Below are 12,473 nucleotides of genomic sequence, written 5' to 3'. Positions count from 1 at the left end.
AATAGCAAGGGCAGCAGAAAATTTACAGGCAGACAACAGTGTGAAGGGGACTCGGTCACAATGCAAAACTAAGCCCTCAGCACCAGCAAGGGAGTAAGCAAGCCGGAGCAGGCAAGTGAGTGTCGGGGTGCCTGCCTGGCATTTCTTGACTACCATGAAGCACTTGTCTCTCCACAGCTCGGGCGGTAAGCTGCAGAGCACAGTCCATTTTCCCGACAAGTTAAGTAAATAACCCAAGTAAGCATGCAGAAGACAGTGACAGGGAAAGAGAAATCCTCCAAAGTCACTGTGGTGACACTCTACTAAATCCAATCAAACTGAGGAAAGAGAGAGGGAGCGAGAGGGGGAGAAAGAGAGAGAGAGGGAGAGAGAGAGAGAGAGAGAGAGAGAGAGAGAGAGAGAGAGAGAGAGACAGAGCGAGAGCACGAGAGGGGGGGGGGGGGGGGGGTGGGGTATCCTCTTTGGTGCCTGTGTGTGTCCAACAGCATTGATGCAATAACACCTCATTCAGTGTTTAGCCCTTCTCAAAGGACAGGCAGGGATAACACTTTAAACCCTGTGGCTTTATCTCCTGCAGATTTTCCATAAAATGCCAAGCCAGGGAGCCGGGGCCATGTGACTACCATGTAGGTCAGGGCAGATGGGGGGGTAGAGAGTGTGGGAGGTGAAGGGAGGGAGACAAAGTCGGGGAGGATGGGAGTTTTCTAATAGAACTGTTGAAAATAGCAAGCAGTAACCAGATTACATCAATTAAGAGTTCATCTGTAGCGGCGCTGAATAAAGCAAGACTGAAAGGTAAAGCGAGAGCTTACAAAACACAAAGTACAAGAAATCCAGCATTTACGCCACTATTTCAAACAATAACAACGTTCTGGTTTAGATGTTTGTTATTTTTGAGTGGACTCAGATTTGCCTTGAGAGGAAAACAAAAAACCCAAAAGCTCTTGCGCATATCAACCAACCTATGAGCAGGTACCCTGACCTTATAGCTGGTCTGCAAATTCAATACATTTTCCATCTTGCCTCCAAATCTTGGTTTCTATGAAAGCATTTTCTGGTGAACTGGTTGATCATTATCCATGACATTTTCAGAATACAGAGATATGTCAATATTCTGAAGCTCAATGGGCTTGTATAATTGAACTAAGGGCCCTTGGTTTCCATATGTGGAGGGCACAGAGGTTCCCGGTGGAATACCAGTGGCGCGTGATGGAATACAAAAGATGGACAGGATCTGGCTTTGTGTTGCTGACCGACCTTGACCCGCACATTCAGTCAATCACATGATTTTGTTTTGATCAATAAAACTCAAGTATAAGTACCCCCCCCCAAAAAAAAGTGCATCCAAATAAGTGTCTGCATTGCCTTCAAATGTGTACAGTTCTATTTTGGTCTGGAGCAGCAACGGTTAGCTTTGTATATAACCTGGCCTCAATCAAACTCAGAGGCACCATCCCGGTGAAAACAGTATTGATCAAAACTAGCATCTATCCATGCATAAGAGCTTGTTTCAATTGATTTTTCCTATTTGAGTTGAAAAATATAATAGAGTTGATATGAATTACAGGGTGTTTTGCCTCAGTTCATCAACACAACCCAGATAATACTCACCGTTGCCAGGGAAACACGATAACAGTTTTTGTCTGTTTTTCAACAATCAATTACCTTAATGCATTTATGCCAGTGTTTACACAGAAACATGCTACAGTCTGTCGAAGTCAACAACATCGCAGCAAGGTTGTTTATGGAGTAAACACATGGGCTTCTGCAACCGGCTGTGGAAGATCAGCAACATTTCATTCCACTGCAGATAAATGATAACTCAGCTGGCCACTAATGTGTACTTACAAACTGCATACTACTTGCTGTGGGTTAAATGCAGGTGACTATCTGATATGGCACATTGATATAATACTATAATAAGCTGTATCAAATATGTAAAAAAAAAAAATATTCAAGTGAAAGTTGGTGTCCTGTTGTATCCCTCTAAACTCTCCCTGTTGTCACGTTATGCACAAAGATTTTCCGTCTCTAATTCCCAAGCTCAAGGCTGATCAGTGTTATTCTGCTGACACTTCCTCTAAAGCCTTCTGACATTAAGCCTTGATAAGACAGTGATAGGTATTACATTGGTCTTGCAACATACACTACTTTTTATTCCTTTACTATCGCGTTTAAATAAAGTAGATACAGCAACAGATTAAACTCAACAGGCCAACAGGCTTCCTCCAACCTTGTTAACAGGCTATTATTGTACTGTTATCCTTGGAGTGTCTTCTGTAGGTTTTAGGCTTGGGGCCTCAATATTATTGATGTTGCTGAGGTGCAGTGTTCTAAAATATATCTTTGTGTAGAGTAATAATACCTGTTTAAATGTATCTCACCGTATCTGCCAAAATCTTTATTCATATCATTCTGGACTGGTAAAGCACGCAATAATAAACTAATATAAGCAGACTTTGCTCTAAGTAATTCTCAGGAAGAAAAAAAAAAAAACTGGGAAGATGAACTTATACTTCCACCCCCAAACCAAAACAGGCTATTGTAAAGCGGGTAAAGAGATTAAAGTCCATGCCATGGTAATTCACAGGCTTACCTTGACACTAAAGCTTGTCTATGCTGACCCCTCAACTTAAAACTATCTGGAGGTGAGGAGTAAAACACAGCTTTTATTTGACTTTAAGTTGAATTTAACAATCTTCTTTTACTGTTCCTTGAATTTGTGTTACTTGAATTGACCCACACAACATATGACATTTGTTTAAAAATTAATCATGATCATAAAATTAGATTGTGGGTCAGTTTGAACAAAACACAATAAAAAATAAATTGATAATTCAGTTTATTGTAGCAATAATCTTAAGTTCCAATGTCATAGCTCTGTTTTTTTTTTTTTTTTGGGGTGAAAGGTGAAACGAGTCTGAGAAAGGTTTTCTATGAAATTAAGTTTCAGTTTGTTAGTTTTTTTAATAAAATATTAACAATGATTAGTCTGATTGAAATAAAAACGATCATCTGTGGAAAAAAGATGATGTAATCGCCCCCCTCTTCCCCCCCACCGCGGTCCGCAATGTCATCCAATAACCACAGCAATCAGGGACTGTAAGCTTCGGTGGAGCTGCATAAAGCTACATGATGCTAACAGCAGAAATAGTACGGTCACAGACCTACACAACTAGAATTATTAGGAGGTTTATGAGCAAGAATCTACTTCTAAAGTTCTATGTGCTTTGAATTCTTCTGCATTTTTGGCGTGTTTGGCAAGTCACAGCGCCTCTAAAGGCCTGACATGTGTACTACATGCCGTGAAGGCTCGCGTTGAGCCGTGTTCATAGTGAGGTGTGGACGGAAGTTTTTTGGGGGAAGACTGGGGAGAAAAAAGATAGTTTTTCTCGTCGTGTGGATGCACCCTTAGTTTTATAACTGTGGCAATAACACTGAACTGCCAGGTATCCTTGCAATATTTGGTCATTGAGTTGTATTCAGTTGTTGTCCGCAATGTGTGAATATATAGTATATAACCATTTCATGTATATGATTTAATTGGCCTCTAAACTTAACTCCTCTGGCAGACCTTTGCATGACTCACGTGCTCAAAGTTTTCATTTAATTATTTGAAAAGTGACACTTATTACATGACACACTCTGGGACACTTTGGAAAAGTTACTTTTATTGCAAAAAAGGGTTGGGACTATATTTTATCAAGTCGAGACAATCACAGGAACAACCGCATCCTTCTTAGCCACAGTCTACAGTCAAGACAGTAAATGCTACTGTCTTTGATTGATGAATAAAACCTTCCTCAGTTACCGACAAAGTTTCTTAAAGCTCAAGAGTCTCACCCTACCCAGGTCTTAGGACTGAAAATAATATGACGCTCCATCTTTCAAAGATGTACTTTTCCTAAAGCATTGTTGATTGCCCTGTGTCCATTACTTGGAAGGATTATGATAATATTCCACATTGTGCTCGGCGTGATGCACAGGAAATTCAATACTCAAAAGGTTAATGCAATCAATTAGGATGACAAAGGAGTAAAGTAAAACCCTCCTGCTCGTGGAAAAAAAGAGACAGGAGAAGAGAGGGGGAGAAAAAGGTATTGAGAGCTTGAATGGATCCGGAGAGAAAAGAGGCACTTGAAACGACAGAAAAATGGCATTTATTCAACGTGTATCATTCAAGGCCAACTGAATGAAAAACACACAAAGTGTATAGAAAAAAGAAAAAAAATAGCTCTTAGATAGTGAATTGCATCATTCGGCACTCAACCAGTTGTAATTGAACAATACAGCAGCAATATTTTTGTTTGAAGGTAATCAGATACCGAAGCCAAGGAAAAAGTGCCCGGTACTAGAGGCTTGAGCATCGATTCATAATGCTCATAATGTTCTATGGACTTTTCCCCCGTTCTGAGTCAAGTTTTGTCTCAGCACTCCATTCCCATGTGCATTGTTGCATGGACTGAATATTAACAGCACAACAATTGTGTATGGGAGAGATATCTTTTGTTATTTAGATAGATGTTACAATGCCATACAACACAAAGGAGTCTCATCATTGCAGATAAATGGATAAACTTGGATGGCGGTATTGAGCTCTACAACCATTGTAATAATCCATATTACCTTTTCTGGCTCACTCTGTCAAAATGGTGATGTATTAATCACATTTCAGCAATCCTCCATGGCTAATGATAATGTTATGAGAGTCTGGGTGGCAATATTTCGCGAACGGCTGCAACGCCTATTTTCTGCCGATAAGTTGTGCAAGTAGAAAAGCTTAAAACCTTGTAATCCACTTAGGTAAGGCAGTAGACTTACCTACTTCTGCAAACACACAACCTCATAAATCTACTGCAGCGTCACGTTCTTAAAGACTGTCATGCTTGGAGGGGAAAAAAGAAAAAAAGAGCAGATCCTTCATCCTACTTTGTACCAAATGAAGACATGTTTCACATTTCAAGCCATTGCACAAGTCACAGAACCGTGCATGCACAGGCCCTAACAGATACTCTGTGTCTGCCCATAAGTCCCAATCACACTTCAGGTACAAATAACACCAAAAACAAAATATAGTATAGTCTCCAATAATTTATATCACAGCTTCAAGAACTAAGTAATTTGTGCTTGAGTGAAGTGTTCTGAAAAAGACAGGATTAAACTTAAAGTGTGGATTGTTTTTTTTTTTTTTTGCCTCTACAGCCCATTTATTCAGCTTTTTCACATTTTCCAAGTATGTGGGCACTCTCACAGAAGCTATGGTGAGGCGGTAACCAGGGCTTTATGTTTTCACAAGAAGAATCCCTTTTTTTTTTCCAAGGACACAACTATGTAATTTGACCTACATCACATTTTTCTGTTTGGGCATTCTCAGGTCCGGCAGCCACGTCACAGAAACAATGGGCCAAAATGGACTTTGAAGTCAGCCCTGAATGAAAACGGAGGGGTTGACACATGAAATGCCCTCACAGCTGGGCTGCCCCCAGTCAAAAGAAAAACAAATACTTTGAATGTGAGGGGGACACGCCGCTCCTGTCTGAGCTTCCTAAGGCCCTGAGCCACCACCGGGAGGTGGGCTTTCACGATATGCCGGTAATGATGGATGGATTGGGAAGAAAGTCTATTCACATGGAGATGTTACATCATAAATATTTACACAGGGCTGCCGTTTCCATGTAGCCTTTGCTTGTTTTGACACACTGGAAAAATTTAAAGGACAAAACGTGTTGCAGGGAGAGAAGTGGAGAAAACGAGAGGGCAGCCTCTCATTTTGGTTATTATAACATACTGAGTGATACAATAATGGTAAATTGAGTTTCATGAGTTGTTGCTCTTTTTTTTTCCTCAGTGAGACAAATTATCTTTCCTACGGCAGACAGTGGGCTTTATTTACTTTTATCCATGACTGAATGAACTTCTGTTTATTAGAGAACCATTGCCCTCCTACACAAGTTCTGAAAAGCCAACAAACCACAAAAGAAAGAGTCTCAGTTTAAATTATCAGTCATTATCAAACACATATTACATCCTCTGCATAGACAATGGAAAAGAGCTAAAGCAGTATTTAAAGTCACAGAAAACATTAGGATTTCTAAAATGTGATCACTTAAACTAACGACTGAATCCATATCTGTGAAATTGTTCATTGAAAGCAAAGAGGAGAAAGAAGCCAATACTGCTGGTAAGCAAGCACCAAATGTCTGCTCCATGAGCTCAATTAAAACCCTCAATGTCCGCCGAGATCATCTCTGTAACCAATGAAAACACATTTTGACAGTTTCATACTTTCAATTTCTTACCACTGTCTAATAGACAAGCTCTTTTATCTGTGGATCGGGGGCCTTCCATGGCAGGCCTATGCCAGAGAGCCAATGGACCTCCATTACTGGTTGCATCAACATTTATTAAAAACTAATGGAATAACGGTACTTAGTTATGTTGCTGTTATGTGGTTTGGAAAAGAGACAGAGGCTTTTCTGTACCATGAATGAATTTAACTTCGCTTTGTTTCACAGGCTTTTTTTATCTTTCGATGGATTTTTACGCGAGTTCACCTGCGAGAGACGCTTCTGAGGGATGAATGCAGCGGCCCTGAAAGCCACCTGACCCTCCTGCAGCTGGCGATTCTCGTATCTGAGTGGAAATCTGTGGCCGGTGTCGTCATCATGTTGTACACTGGGCATGTATCTGGGGCTCTGATTGATGCAAGGAGTGTGTCTTCTCTCTGGTATGTGAGTGACACCAGCAGAAACAAAGGAGTGTGGTGTAGCCCTCCACCTCAATTCACGGCCATGCCCCCCCCCCCCCCCCCCCCCCCCCCCCCCCACCCCGAGTGATAGCAAGGGTCTCTGGTTTGACATGAGACAGCCCAGACTGTCACTTCTGAATGTTTAGATCCCTCTTGACTAGGAGGCCAGGGGCAAGGGCTGTTGTATGCATCCTCATGACAGACTCCCACATCAGCATTGTGCTCAAACCAGCTAACATCATTAGCACAGAGGGTTTCATCTCAGGGAGAGAAAAAAAAAGCAACGCAGTTTCTTCAAGTCACAAGTCATTAGTGTCCTCTCGAGAGTCAAATTGTACAGAGGCAGGATTTTTTTTTTTTTTTACCAGCAACAAAAGGTTTTATACTCTTGTTAATTTGGTGGATGTCATCTGTACTTAGATGTCTGTGTCTAATGTCTGTTACAGTAATAAATGCCATATAGTGGAAAAATTATATTATTTTGTCAAGATGACAATGTGGGATGTAACTGCAGCAACATCTAGACATAAAGCAGGCGTAAAAGAGCATCAAGTTACAATTAACAACCGAGAAAACAAGAACACAGCACACAAGCTCAAAACAGAGAAACAAGGACAATAAAATACTGTTGTTTGTTTGAATGCACTGTAAAGCAGGTCCAGCTTTTTGATGTGCTGCTTCATGTAAGTACATTTATTTTTGTATTTGAAGAACCGCAAATCAGCAAAAGAATGGCTTAATAGTCAAATTCTGTCAAGAAACAGAAATTCCAACATTTAGTATCTATATCAAACATTAATGTCTAATGCATGTTGTTCATGGTCTTGGACCTCTTCAGCCTGACAGCTCTTCTAACACAGTGTGTTAGCAGTGCATTGGATTCAGTATAGATCCCTCATAGTAAGACAGGGAGAGGGAAAGAGAGAAAGAGAGAGAGAGAGGGAGAAAGCTAGAGAGGCCCTCTTTGGAAAACAGATACATCAGTGAGCCTGTATAGTGTACAACATTGCTGTGAGTTAATCAGTTGGAAAATAAAACGGTGGGATTCTAATAAGTCATTTGTCAATTTTTACAACCCCCAGACACATTGATCCATGGGGATTAATGAAGATGCCTGATATTGTTGGAGATATGAACAGGGGAGATGGTGGGGACAGTAATCAGTCATGTTGGGGATTTGTCCTACCTCGTTTTCTCTTCCTGGGGAGTCACTCCATAGAAGGGCTCACCTCATCTGAGAAGGAGAGCAAAAGGAGAAAAAAAAAACAACATTAAAAACCCAGGCACTGATTATTCCAATGTACATACATGCACACAGAGATTCGTGAGAAATCCATACATTTACCCAGCTCGTGTAATCTGCGGCGGCTGACTTAATGTAATGAGCCTCGAGATGATGCAAAAGGCAGATGTGTACTTTTGTTCGCTCCTGTCCTTTTGATATAGAGAATAAAAGTGCACAGACACCCAGGCCCCTCATCCCAGCATGGGGAAACGGATTGGTGACTGGGGGAGTTTGTAAAGCCCATTGAAGCATGGGGAGCCATTGTACAGAGTACAGTTAACTATGTCTGTAGTTTGCCTGAAATAATTCATAAACAGACTGGAAATCAGACTAAGGTGAATATTTTATTAACTGCCTCTTTCTCCTGAGACTGGGCTCTAGTTCTGCAGGAAAAAAAAAAGTACTAAATCTTAGTATGAAATTATTCAGATAAAGGTTTCCCATATATTAAGAGGGTTAACATAAATAACAGGACACACTCTGCCATGATGATATGTACTGTGGTAACAAGGATATGCATGTAATCTAGGATATCTGCCTTTTACCAAGGAATAGAAAGAAAATACAGTGTCATATGACATCCATTCACAGAGACAAAGTGTAACATCAGGACAGAAACTGACTTTGGCAGAACCAGTTGAGTCACTCTTAAATCCTCTCAAAAGTTTCCTAACCTTGAGAGCCCATGCATCCCAGAAAAAAGTAATAATAATTCTAACCTGATCTTCCTACTTATTTTATATCTCCCCTCAGCAACCTAACTTCTTCTCGGCAACAGTGCAGTTATTAATTCATGAGGCACTAATTAGTTCTTTGTTTAATTTTGTGTTAAACAGACTGACCGGAATGATAACGACTTGCGCTGTAGCGCTTCGGTCCCATGCCACTCCTGTTTGCTACAACAAGGGAGCATCGTGCGACTAGCATGATGAACCCAATTCCCTTCTAAGTTGCACTTCATTAAGTCAAAATGTGACAAGGAGCTTAGAGGAAGAACTGGCAGATCTGATCATACATAACAATGCAGGCCCAGTAAGTTTGAGGGGGGGGGATGTGGGTGTGGGTGTGGGTGCAGGCGGTGGTGTGGGGGGTAGTGGATTCCAGCATGCATGTTGATAATTTTCTATTTTTAACCCTTGGGGGCCGTCTTTCATTTTCCTTTAATTGTTTTTGTTCGGAGCTGCAGTGTCCTCTTTTTAAATTGCAGCTCCTATCAAGTCCCCTGATCAACCCCCTGTGCAACATTGCAGTCAGACAAGTAAACAAAAGGGTTGCCCTTTTTCCATGATGTGGAGCAAATGCTCCAGTAACATGGGTGACACTTGACTCTTGCACATAAAGTACGTGCACACATCCTATACGAGCATCCACTCGTGAAGTATAGTGAGGTGGCAGGTCACGTAGTGACAGTGAGTGAACTTAAAAAAAATAACGATTCTGGCCCCGTAAGTTGAAAAACCTGCTGAGTGGAAACAAAGGTAACTGGAAAATGCTCATTCACATTCACAGTACAACAATGCATTAAGGTGGGTCCATCTGTCCATATTTTACATGCCTTTTAAAACTATGTTTTTGTTGAGTGTATCTGAGAAATGTGTTCCATAAGACGTAGGTGTATCATTATCTACACAGCTGATGCCAAGTTTTCTGTCAGGAAGCGTATAATTAATTGTCCCGAAAACAGTTCCGTACTTTTTGAAATAAGCCTAACCCTCACACAATGTGGTGTGACAAGACAGCGTACATTTTCATGTGACACAATGCCGACATCTCAAGAAGAAAAACCCACATACGAGGTAAAACCTTCAGTAAACTACAGTCACTGACTTCACATGTGACAGATAGCTCTTTCCTTTTCACACTGGGAGTTTTTATCATTTTTTCATTTTTTTTTTTTCATTGCAAATCATCTGCTGACAAGCTCCGCTAAGATGTTTAGCCTCTCCAAGTATCTTCCCACCGGCTGAAGATATGATAAAATCAAAAAGCAGACAAGTAATTACACTGTATAATAGGCAAGATTGGCATTTTCAAAATCATTTTCATGTGGATGGAAATGACATTGCATAGACTATTCTGTATTCACTGGTGCAGATAAATAAACAAGGCATGGAGAAGAAGGGGGGCATACAGAACGCACAGTACAATGGCAAGCAGGTCAGTAATTAGAAACTCTGTTTGCACAGTAATAATTTTAATATATTCATCAGGAAACAGAGCATGCCTGGCATGATAAAATCCCATCAAGAAACATATCCCAACTGTCTTAACCTTTTAAACAGACTGGCAGCACATTGCAGAGAACCTCAAATGCAAAATACATCTCAAAAAATACACATAAATTGTGATTACAAGCAGTTAAAAGCATCCCTATGCTTTGAAATTAAACTATCATCACTTAATATTATGGCACAATGAATATGCAACTCTTGCATCACACAGTGATTCTTACATATTGATCAGGACGAGCACGTAAATGTGCTCCTGGGGTATCTGACCTCTTTCATTCAGGTGTGAACAGGCTAAAGCCCCTGAACACCAAAAACACGTCCGCCTCTGATTGTGTGAGTGTAAAGAAGCGACATGTGTGTAACCTCTGTTTGTTATTGAAGGTGGCGGTGATGATGCGATGGAAATTATTGCAAATTGTTTAAAAGACTCCTGACACGTAGAAACCTTGACCCCCTCATGGCATTTTCCCAAAGACAGAGGAATGCGTAATTGTTAGAGGAAATCAAGGTGGAGCACAAAGGTAATCACTATGAACGACATATTTACACAAGTGAGAACAGCTCAGAGCTATTCATGTATGAAATATACGGCGGCTTGCGTGCATTCATATTTTAACGCCGCATGCCCACTTACTGCAAACCAAGCCCACATTAAATGAACGCCTTTCAAACTTAAAGAGTAAACAAGCTAAGCTGATAAATCGCGCCGTACCGTCTCAATTATCACAAATTTTAATAACAGGAACCGACAAACAGGCACTCGGCTGAACAGAACAGTTTGAAATAATAACCCTCTTTTGCTGTAATGACTGCCAATCCATTGTTTAAGTTTCCTGATTTCATTTCCTACACATAAACTCAGAAACTTACAAGTTTACGTGACCTCATTCTACATGAAACAACCTCTAATTACATGAAGTGGAAGCCACAACAAGAATACACTTCTCGCTGAATCGGTCTCTACTCGGTGTCCTCCAGCCTGCTCGGAGTTTTTAAACACACTGCAGAGTGAGCAACTGATCATTTACTCATGCATATTTGACAGCACCTCGTAGGCCCCTTTTTGTTCTGTCACTTCTGGCTCCTATTCTCCCTCTCCCCCAGGAGAGGACAGAGTCAGGGGCTTGAGGGCAGCTACCTCCACAGTCCTGCTGTCCCCTCCTCGCCTAATTTTTGTTGTCCGGCTCTTTGAAACCTCAATCTCATGCAGAACCAAAGAATGGTGATCCATGTGCAACAAGTGCCGGTGCCATGGAAACCCCCGTTTTCCCCCCAAAATATTCCTTTTTATCCCTTTTGAAGACCTGTCACCAGGCAGAGCAGGCATCACACGACCCCGGGCCTGACCATGACAAAGCCCATTTTCTGCCTGCTCCTTGATTGATTAAAAAAGACTTTTTAGTAAAACCATGTTAAAGGACACAAAAAGTGACACACAGAAGAAAGGGGGCTTGGGGATGGCCCAATCAGACGGGTTCCCCGGTATGGCGGCATGGAGAGGGGGAAAAAAGGAGGCAATATCATAATCGGCACAAAGGAAGGGTCAGGCCAAGCATGAAACTGGACTACAATGGTAATTACGACACTGAAAGAAAAAGTTTCAGATTTAGAAGGTGCCTTACATCAAACTACACACACCATAGTTGTACTCTGATATAAGATATAAGAGTGTTTTTTTTCTCCTCCTGCATCCTGAAATATAATAGTGTGCTCCTTTATATTAACTGACACTAAGTTGTCCCAAACCATAACATATTATCTGAGCAAATGCAAACTGCAGTATTCCTGCAGATTATTACAAATGCCTTTTACATCAGCTGTCTGCCACACTTGAGAGAAACATTATACACAGAGAGTTGTGTTTCATGCCTGATATGGATCAATAGTCTATACATGGGACATTTTATTCCGCCAGTTGACTTGAGTGACACACAATTTGAAACAGGGACTGAGTGGCTCGGCTCCCCTGCACGGCACCAAATGGAGAGCACATTACTAATTTAAATCCGAAGCACAAGTGGCTAAAGAGAGGCCAGTTCCATGCAATTTTCGGTTTTCTTTGTAGTTTTTGACTAATGCAGTGCAAATTTTAATATGTGATATCTTTAAGTGAATTAGCAGCTGAAGAAATGACTTTGTGTCCAGTGTTTTGTGTATTCATATTGCAAAAACAGGGAGGCTTTCTCCAGCTTTAAAGAAAGGAAGCTGC

At 41.0% G+C, this 12,473-nt stretch overlaps 1 protein-coding gene across 1 annotated transcript in view; it reads right to left on the bottom strand.

Annotated features, from left to right (window-relative positions):
- Positions 1–12,473, bottom strand: part of casz1 (castor zinc finger 1) — a 166,284-nt gene that overhangs the window by 82,786 nt on the left and 71,025 nt on the right. The window contains exon 4 of the mRNA XM_080496761.1: positions 7,935–7,982. The gene's annotated coding sequence lies outside the window, so the exon portion shown is untranslated. The remainder of the gene's footprint in view (positions 1–7,934; positions 7,983–12,473) is intronic.

This window comes from Blennius ocellaris (genome assembly GCF_963422515.1).
Source record: "Blennius ocellaris genome assembly, chromosome: 5".
NCBI classification, from domain to species: Eukaryota; Metazoa; Chordata; class Actinopteri; order Blenniiformes; family Blenniidae; genus Blennius; species Blennius ocellaris.
This window is presented reverse-complemented; position numbering and strand designations above follow the sequence as displayed.